The sequence below is a fragment of the Mus musculus genome, chromosome 12, assembly GCF_000001635.26.
Source record: "Mus musculus strain C57BL/6J chromosome 12, GRCm38.p6 C57BL/6J".
Classification (NCBI taxonomy): domain Eukaryota; kingdom Metazoa; phylum Chordata; class Mammalia; order Rodentia; family Muridae; genus Mus; species Mus musculus.
Genome location: NC_000078.6, coordinates 60727743 through 60738326, shown reverse-complemented (window position 1 = coordinate 60738326; position 10584 = coordinate 60727743). Strand labels below are relative to the sequence as shown.

The 10584-nt window shown below is 36.8% G+C and overlaps 1 non-coding gene across 1 annotated transcript; it reads right to left on the bottom strand.

Moving 5' to 3' along the window:
* Nucleotides 1-2722: 2722 nt before the first annotated feature.
* Nucleotides 2723-2829, bottom strand: Gm23059. The gene has a single exon (XR_003950307.1). It is a non-coding gene; the product is annotated as a U6 spliceosomal RNA (small nuclear RNA).
* Between the last annotated feature and the right edge of the window lie 7755 nt (nucleotides 2830-10584).

The window sequence follows — 10584 nt, the reverse complement described above, 5'->3', positions numbered from 1 at the left end:
AATTCTCGCTAACCGAATCCAAGAACACATTAAAGCAATCATCCATCCTGACCAAGTAGGTTTTATTCCAGGGATGCAGGGATGGTTTAATATACAAAAATCCATCAATGTAATCCATTATATAAACAAACTCAAAGACAAAAACCACATGATCATCTCGTTAGATGCAGAAAAAGCATTTGACAAGATCCAACACCCATTCATGATAAAAGTTTTGGAAAGATCAGGAATTCAAGGCCCATACCTAAACATGATAAAAGCAATCTACAGCAAACCAGTAGCCAACATCAAAGTAAATGGAGAGAAGCTGGAAGCAATCCCACTAAAATCAGGGACTAGACAAGGCTGCCCACTTTCTCCCTACCTTTTCAACATAGTACTTGAAGTATTAGCCAGAGCAATTCAACAACAAAAGGAGATCAAGGGGATACAAATTGGAAAAGAGGAAGTCAAAATATCACTTTTTGCAGATGATATGATAGTATATATAAGTGACCCTAAAAATTCTACCAGAGAACTCCTAAACCTGATAAACAGCTTCGGTGAAGTAGCTGGATATAAAATAAACTCAAACAAGTCAATGGCCTTTCTCTATACAAAGAATAAACAGGCTGAGAAAGAAATTAGGGAAACAACACCCTTCACAATAGTCACAAATAATATAAAATATCTTGGCGTGACTCTAACTAAGGAAGTGAAAGATCTGTATGATAAAAACTTCAAATCTCTGAAGAAAGAAATTAAAGAAGATCTCAGAAGATGGAAAGATCTCCCATGCTCATGGATTGGCAGGATCAATATTGTAAAAATGGCTATCTTGCCAAAAGCAATCTACAGATTCAATCCAATCCCCATCAAAATTCCAACTCAATTCTTCAACGAATTAGAAGGAGCAATTTGCAAATTCATCTGGAATAACAAAAAACCTAGGATAGCAAAAAGTCTTCTCAAGGATAAAAGAACTTCTGGTGGAATCACCATGCCTGACCTAAAGCTTTACTACAGAGCAATTTTGATAAAAACTGCATGGTACTGGTATAGAGACAGACAAGTAGACCAATGGAATAGAATTGAAGACCCAGAAATGAACCCACACACCTATGGTCACTTGATCTTCAACAAGGGAGCTAAAACCATCCAGTGGAAGAAAGACAGCATTTTCAACAATTGGTGCTGGATAACATCATTTTTTAAAATATCATAACCTAAAAATGAAAGCAGCACAAGTCCTGGAAATATACAATTTTTTTAAAATATGAGCCAAGACTTAAAAATAGAAGTAAGATTAATAATGATTAAAATTAATGAGTTAGTAACAATTTTTTTTCCTTTAGGGACAATTAGCTCAGCAGTTAAAAGCACTTTTTTTTATATGAACCATAGGAAGCTCACAACTACTAGCTCAGTGCCAGTGTATCTGACATCTCCTTGTATCTTTGAACACTTACACATATATGTACACACACATGCACACCACACACACACACACACACACACACACACACACACCACTAACACAAAAAGCAATCTGTTTATAAAATGTCCCTACAAATATAATTCTAAATTGTTTGAGATCACATTCACTTGTAAAACTAACTAGTAAACTGAAAAACATTTAAATATTAACTCATACCTTCTTTCTCAAACACTACTAGAAAGTTGAACTGGAGGGAATATTTCCAAATTCAGTATGTAAATTTGTAATTACCCTGGTAAAAGCCTGAAAATGATAGCACCCAATAGAGCAATACATCTCATGAATACAGATGCAAATAAGCCTCAAGTAAAAGTTTGCAAACTGAATTTAAACATCAGAGTAACTTTTCACAATCAGATTGCATTTAGTCTTTGATGAAAAGATGAGTCTACATTTACATCCAAAAGTGGATACACAACACTAAGAAGAGTGTAGCTGATAGTTAAATGATTATCACAATAAATAAAAAGAATTTGATAAAAATTGAAGATATTTTTAATTTTAAAAATTTCTTCACAAAGAAAGTTTGTATTTACCTAATCAAAAGACCATTTTTAGATATCATATTGTCACTATTCTCGAAAATGTCAACACAACTTTGAAGAGGCATGCGATTACTCTAAGGGCCTTAGAGATAAAATAGACATTCATGTAAGTGTAAAATTAATCTTTTTGGAAGAGAAAAGAGATTTTTATGTTTCTCTATCATAGAAAAATGTCCAAAAGACTGAGAACCACATGCCCTGACCTTGTTGCAGGCCAGAGACCCTGAACCAGCTCAGGCTTTCCTATGTCTCAGACTGCACTTCCCCAACCTGGAGCAGTGTCTAGGTACTTCCTTACAGCCTAGTACCTGCCCCAGCTTCAGCTATGGTATGGTATAAGCACAACAAATAATTTCTCACTAGTTTTACTCAAATATCCATGAAGAATACACTTAGCCTATTCAGATTTATACATACTATCTTCACCTTCTATTTATTACATTGCATATGACACACAGTTGTTTGTCCAATATATGGAAGGCACTAGCACACCTATCTGCAAATATATAGAAAGCCTCCCCCCCCCAAAATAAAATCCACTGAGACTGAACAACTTCAGTCTATTATAAGTTTTGAAATCACCTAGGCATAGTAGATTTTGAAATCGTATATTTGAAGCCAGCATGGCATAGATCAAAACTGCATTTGTCAGCAGGCTCCTGGGAACTACTACATGTAACCATTGCCGCATGGTTCTTATTTAAATTTAGAATGGTTCATGAGTTTGTGTAACATCGTTAGGCAGGGATGAGGATAATCTTGTTTTTATTGCTCCAATTTTAGTATGGGTGCTGCTTAAGTGAGCACAAGTTATTATTCATCTATTCTTTCTCATTACCAATTACTTATCTGTATGGATGACTAATCTGATCAGTTCAAGTATGCTCAGGAAAACAGCTATGTCTAGAAAAGCAGCTATATGTAACAGTCTCCCATCATGGAGTCCTTTCAACCTTCATGCTAATATTACTAACAGGAGAACAGTGAAGGCAGTAGAATTTGTTCTGGTAAGAACATCTCAGGAACATTTGTCTTTATTATCATGATCCCAGATGATTTCTGAACTTGGAAAAGAGTGAAGAATATGGGCCCCCAGGATAAGGGAATACAAATATTTTTATCTTGTACTCCATAAGCAGATTTGAGAAGGTAAGACCATGGAGTCAAATGGCTATTGCTAAAAACCAAGATGGTTTCAATAGTCAGGTGGGCAAATGGGGGCAAAGCTTACCCTCATTAAAATCCTTTCATAGATTAAAGGAATATCTGACAATGACAAAATTTATGTTCAAAAACTAAATGACAATTTGACTGTGCAATATATGGCAGACTTCTGTATGCACGACAGATGTATTCATTCAAAGAGAACTGAATAGTTCATGTGCAGTATATACTTAGACAAGAAAACAGAAAAAGTATAAAGTCAAAACATGTACAACATAGATTTACCTCATGAAAATGCTGCTATATGTAGTGGTTAGATAAGAAATGTTTTAAAGGGAAAAAAAAGACATTACAAACCATCTTCTCAATTGAGGAAAACTTTCCAATGTAGAACACGAGGGGCAATATGTGACCTGGTGCTCGTAGATGAATGCACTCACTACTTTTCAGAAATCCAGGCTGCTGAAGAGCTCCTTGAGGTATCAGGAGTCACAAAGAAAGCCATAAAAGAAAGAATGATGCCTAAGAAAATCTCTCCATAAACAGTCAACATTGAGCTAGGGACTGGAAGTTTCTCAGTCTAGGTTATAGAAACTAAAACATCTTGTGAAGAACAGAATATTGTCAGTGTATAAGGCTTTTAGCTAAAGGATTCCTCTCACCACCCTTATCACCACAGGTAAGAGTCATGGCAAAGATAAGCAAGAAGGTTTGGGGGAGGAAGATGTAGTCTTATAATTCAGACTTTGGGGAGGTTGAGACATGAACACTCATGATATTCATCCACGGTAGGACATGGATCAAGGTGGCTTTGGTCAAGAAGTATGTGGTGGCCCATGGTGGCACCTTGGCCTCTGATGACACAACCAAAGGAACACTGAGGACTCATTTTATTTGACAATGTTTCATTGGTGTGCAACTTACCAAGTCGACGAGGCTGGCTCACCAATGAACCACAAGGATTCATTTGTTTTTATTTCCCTTGTAGTAGGCCAGCAAGTATGCTCCACTATAAACAACTGCATTCACAAAGGTCCTAGAAATATTACGCGGGTCTTGATGCATATAACACTAGCAAATAATTGACCTTCTTTTCTACCTGCCTCATAGGTGCACTTTTAAGCCAAATTTTTAAAAATTATAATTCTGTATTTATAATATTAGTTCCATCAGATTGATTATAGTCTGTCCTTTAGTTCTATATCTGAAGAAACATGATGACAATACAATTAGAAGGTAATGTGTTGAGATTTTCTTTTTCTTCTTTTAAATGTGTTAATTATACTCAGAATCAACATTGGGATATTTTGAGCCTCCTGTGAGTTTGCCCATTATCACCATGTAGAAAAAGAAATCGTTTAACTACAACAATATAAGTGGTTGTGATTATTATTTTCTTTTAAAAACAGTGCAAATATTCATAATCATAAAATATTGAAATTTTTTAAAAATATATAACTGTCATCATTGTTGCATTTCACAAGTTAAAAGAACTTGAATATACTACTGATTTTCTAAATGTACCTCAACAAAGAACTAAATAGAAACATTATGAGATGAACTGAAACATGCCCTGTTGCTTCTCACTTCACATTTCTTTTAGAATGTTAGCTTTATGATTAGTATTGCATTTGTGATAATGATATTGGACACAAATTTAACATACTATTGTGTCAGGTATTTACCATTCTCAAATATGCAGAACTTATAAGATGGACCACTGCCAGTAAGAAAAGTCAAATAAGGATTTTGATGGATTAATCAAATTAATCTTCAAATTCAAATTTGAAGACTAGAATATATGAATGCTATTCATTGTGGTTAATTATCATATATCATGACAGTTACCCATGAAGTGATGCCAATAGGACCTGGGGAGCCAATATGACAGTGAAGATAAGTTGTATAACTCTTAGAAACTCTTTAAACCTACTGTGTAGATCACACAAGTATCCATCACAATTGGACAATTGCTCCAGTGCTAGAAGGTGTTGCCCTTGAGTTCACATTTGCAGAACTCAGTAACCAACAGAGAATAATGCTTGCCATAATGGTAGAATCTTTCAGCATCATAGTAATTTGAGTATCTTAAGATAAGAATTGTCAAGAGAAAAAAAATACAAAATGAGCAGTTGTGCACTGAGCTAATATGGGTGTCTAAATCATGTACTAATCATTCCCTTCTGTGTCTATAAAGACAGAGAGGTTGTTTGCCAGAAAAGTCCTTGTTCAGACTGCACAAATAACACTATTGATTCCCAGACAAAATGAATGCTTTATAAAAACAAAACAAACGCCATTTGTAGATGATCTATACACCAAAAGAAAATATCTTGCTGGAATTCTTACTAATCACAGAAGTGAATTTATTTCATTATCTGATAGTTGTTTTTTGTTTGTTTTTCTTTTTGTTATTTTAGCTGAAGGCTTTAAGCTTTTATTCTAGATACTGCAAAGTATAAAATACAAATCTAATAAATAGGAATGTCATCATGAGCATATAGTCCATAGCATAGGTCCAGGAACTCCATCATAAAGAAAATTAAACAAAGAATGACATCATTGTGAGCAGTGAGTGATAGAATATGCCCTAGAATTTTTATGAATGAAAAATAACATGTTTTTTATTAGCTTGGGATGGAGATGATAAGGTCAACATTCTTTTTTTTTTGGGGGGGGGTGTTTATTTCATTAACATTTCCAATGCTATCCCAAAAGTCCGCCACACCTTCCCCACCCACTCCCCCACCCACCCACTCCCACTTCTTGACCCTGGCATTCCCCTGTACTGAGGCATAAAAAGTTTGCACTAACAATGGGCCTCTCTTTCCACTGATGGCCAACTAGGCCATCTTCTGATACGTATGCAGATAGTGACACGAGTTCCAGGGGAGTACTGGTAAGTTCATATGGTTGTTCTTCCTATAGGGTTACAGATCCCCCCAGCTCCTTGGGTACTTTCTCTAGCTCCTCCATTGGGGGCCCTGTGACCCATCCAATAGCTGACTGTGAGCATCCACTTTTGTGTTTGCTAGGCCCCAGCATAGTCTCACAAGGGACAGCTAGATCTGGGTCCTTTCAGCAAAATCTTGCTAGTGTATGCAATAGAGTCAGCTTTTGGAGGCTGATTATGAGATGGATCCCCAGGTATGGCAGTCTCTAGATGGTCCATCCTTTCACCTGAGCTTCAAACTTCGTCTCTGTAACTCCTTCCATGGGTGTTTTGTTCCCAATTCTAAGAAGGGGCAAAGTATCCACACTTTGGTCTTTGTTCTTCTTGAGTTTCATGTGTTTCGCAAATTGTATCTTATACCTTGGGTATTCTAAATTTCTGGGCTAATATCCACTTATCAGTGAGTAAATATCATGTGAGTTCTTTTAAGATTGGGTTACCTCACTCAGGATGATGCCCTCCAGGTCCATCCATTTGCTTAGGAATTTCATAAATTCATTCTTTTTAATAGCTGAGTGGTACTCCATTGGATAAATGTACCACATTTTCTGTATCCATTCCTCTGTTGAGGGGCATCGAGGGTCCTTTCTAGCTTCTGGCTATTATAAATAAGGCTGCTATGAACATAGTGAAGCATGTGTCCTTCTTACTGGTTGGAACATCTTCTGGATATATGCCCAGGGGAGGTATTGCGGGATCCTCCTGTACTACTATGTCCAATTTTCTGATGAACCATGAGACTGATTTCCAGAGTGGTTGTACAAGCTTGCAAACCCACCAACAATGGAGGAGTGTTCCTCTTTCTCCACATCCTCACCAGCATCTGCTGTCACCTGAATTTTTGATCTTAAGCATTCTCACTGGTGTGAGGTAGAATCTCAGGGTTGTTTTGATTTGCATTCCCCTGATGATTAAGGATGCTGAACATTTTTTCATGTGCTTCTCAGCCATTCTGTATTCCTCAGGTGAGAATTCTTTGTTTAGCTCTGAGCCCCATTTTTTAATGGGGTTATTTGTTTTTCTGGAGTCCACCTTCTTGATTTCTTTATATAATGGATATTAGTACCCTATATGATTTAGGATAGGTAAAGATCCTTTCCCAATCTGTTGGTGGCCTTTTTGTCTTATTGACAGTGATTTTTGCCTTACAGAAGCTTTGCAATTTTATGAGGTCCCATTTGCCTATTCTCGATCTTACAGCACAAGCCATTGCTCTTCTATTCAGGAATTTTTCCCCTGTGCCCTTATCTTCGAGGTTTTTCCCCACTTTCTCCTCTATAAGTTTCAGTGTCTCTGGTTTTATGTGCATTTCCTAAATTCACTTAGATTTAACCTTAGTACAAGGAGATAGGAATGGATCAATTCTCATTCTTCTACATGATAACCAACAGTTGTGACAGCACCATTTGTTGAAAATGCTGTCTTTTTTCCACTGGATGGTTTTAGCTACCTTGTCAAAGATCAAGTGACCATAGGTGTGTGGGTTCATTTCTGGCTCTTCAATTCTATTCCATTGGTCTACTTGTCTGTTGCTATTCCAGTACCATGCAGGTTTTAATCACAATTGCTCTGTAGTACAGTTTTAGGTCAGGCATGGTGATTCCACCAGAGGTTCTTTTATCCTTGAGAAGAGTTTTGCTATCCTAGGCCTTTTATTATTCCAGACGAATTTGCAGATTGCCCTTTCTAATTCGTTGAAGAATTGAGTTGGAATTTTGATGGGAATTGCATTGAATCTGTAGATTGCTTTTGGCAAGATAGCCATTTTTACTATACTGATCTATATATATTGGTAGTTTTAGTATAAACTTATCAGCTCAGTGCACAAAGAAAACATTGTGTGATTCAGAAAAGAGTATACTTTACTTGGAATCTGGTGTCTTCTCTATATCTTTATTATAGGCAATATAGTCAATATCCTCATGTGACATCAGGACTCAGTTTTGTTAAAAGGCTTTTTCATGGATGAATTGGGTGCATGTATACTTGAAACTAGACCAGAACATTTGAGTGTTTATTCTGAAATCTATGTATTGGTGAGAGCAAGAATCTGCTGCAGAAATTACCACTAGACTATTGGAGATTGATGGTCTTTGCTTTATTCTAGAGACATGTAGCCATTAGGAAACAAGTAATTTCTACCTGTGCAGAAAATGAACTCCTAATCAGCTCTCCAAATTGTATGAAGTAGTTCACATAAAGTAGGTCTGGTTTGCAACATGAAGGATGCTGTTTGGAAGATGAAGCACCTCGCCTTTCCTCCAAAAGCTCAGTTCCCTAGCTCTCAGCTCATTTACAGAAGATCAAAGAAAAATTACCCACCTAATACTGCTGGCTTTTTAAATTCCACGTCTCCAGGACCCTGCCATCATTTTGTGGCCATTTCCTAAGTATAGTGACGTTTCCAATTAAGTGGCGGCCTAGTTCAGCCACTTCAGTGAAGTGAGTCATTTCTTCCATCTTTGCCAAAAAAGATTTGATTGATTTTTTTTTAATGTGCTAAACTTCACTTACATTCTAATTTATCTGAGTTGTTTGGTATCTGAAGATTTGAAGTTATTTGCTCAAAATAAAAATGCAACTGTAAGAACATGTTGGGAACATTGAATTTAATGGGAAATGGAACAATATGTTTTCATCACTCCTTGATTTCTTCGCTCTACTTAGATATCATCACTTCAATGTAGATCTCCACATCAATCTTTTATGTACTGTTTGTTATAACACATTGGAATATCATATGAAAGCATTAGTTGAGTTTGTAATTGTGTTTAATATTGTTGTTACATAAGATGCATAACTTAAACAAAAACAAACAAACAAACAAACAACAAAAAAGAGAGCCGGGTGTAAATGTGCACGCCTTTAATCCCAGCATTTGGGAGGCAGAGGCAGGTGGATTTCTGAGTTTGAGGCCAGCCTGGTCTACAAAATGAGTTCCAGGACAGCCAGGGCTATAAGAAGAAACCCTGTCTCAAACAAACAAACAGACAAACAAACAAACAAACAAACAAAAAAGATGCATCACTTAATATACATGAAAATTTGTTATTAGAGCCACAAAATTATGGACTTTTGAAAAGTAAAGGCAAAATATTATTCTAAAATGCTGTGTCAAAAAACAATAGTGTTTTCAGTATTGAAGGGCCATTTTTGAATGAAAAAAAAAGAAATCTCTTATAATTTATAAGTAGGATGGCATGCAAGTACTGTAGTTCAATAAAACATGCTTAAGATGTAAAACACATATTTTAGATCTTAGACTTACTATTATCAATTAATGCCATCATCTTTGAAAGTTTTTTTTTTAGCCAATTATTTACTACTTTGTGTTTTCTCCTTTTTTCATCCTTTTTCTTTCAACCTTTCAACCCCTAACAGTAGATAAGACAGAAAAAAAAATGATATGGAGGAAGAGATCTCTGAATCAAATCATTGCTCAGAAGTGGGAGCACTTTATTGGTAGACTTCTTCCTGCTGATTGGGGTCCTTGAGTTCCTTGGAGCACATTTGATCATCACCAGCAGGCTATCTAATTTCTTAACACACTTACTTTGCAAACAGTGAGCAACAACAACCAATAACAACCAACATCAACCAAACAACAATCCACTAACATCCCACTTGGCCTCTCAAAGCCGTAGCAATTTTTTAATTATTTTTTTAAGATTTTATTTATTTTATGTATATTAGTACACTGTAGCTGTCTTCAGACACACCAAAAGAGGGCATCAGAGCTCATTACAGATGGCTGTGAGCCCACCATGTGGTTGCTGGGAATTGAAGTCAGGATTTCTGGAAGAACACTCAGTGCTCTTAAGCACTGAGCCATCTCTCCAGCCCTGTCCGTAGCATTTATACACCCTCTCTAAAGTCACCAGATTTCCAAATGTCACACAATAGCAGAAACTATCTGTATCTGGCAAAACCCCCGCACCTCTACTAGAGGACAAGGTGTTGTGCCAAGCCAAAACAACAGCCAATCTGATGGCAGTCGGATCTTTTATTCAAGCTAGCTCAGGCCCTTCAGCACACTGCCATCATGCAGGCCAGTTTTGGTGAGGAGGAGCCCCAATGTCTATGGGGCAAGACTTTATAGAAAGCTACAAGCTGGGGTGTTTGTTTAATCATCTAATTGGAGAGCTACCATGGCCTTTAAAGCAATTGTCTGGTGCTAGGAGTCATATCATAAACTTCTTTCCTCTGCATTGATAGTAGTTAGAGGGGTCGGTTTGTAAACTGGGGATGCAGATCTGTTAGGGGGATAAACTGGAGATACTGGTCTTATTGAGGGTTAGCCTAGAGACTAGTGCTAGGCTCCGGTTTTGTTGTGGGGGGAGGGTTGTTACTTGGAAACTAATGCTAGGTGCCAGCCTGTGAGTTTACCTGAGTTCAAACTTAGGTCAAGTTCTCTTAAATGGAGTCTGAACTTAAAAGATTTGGCC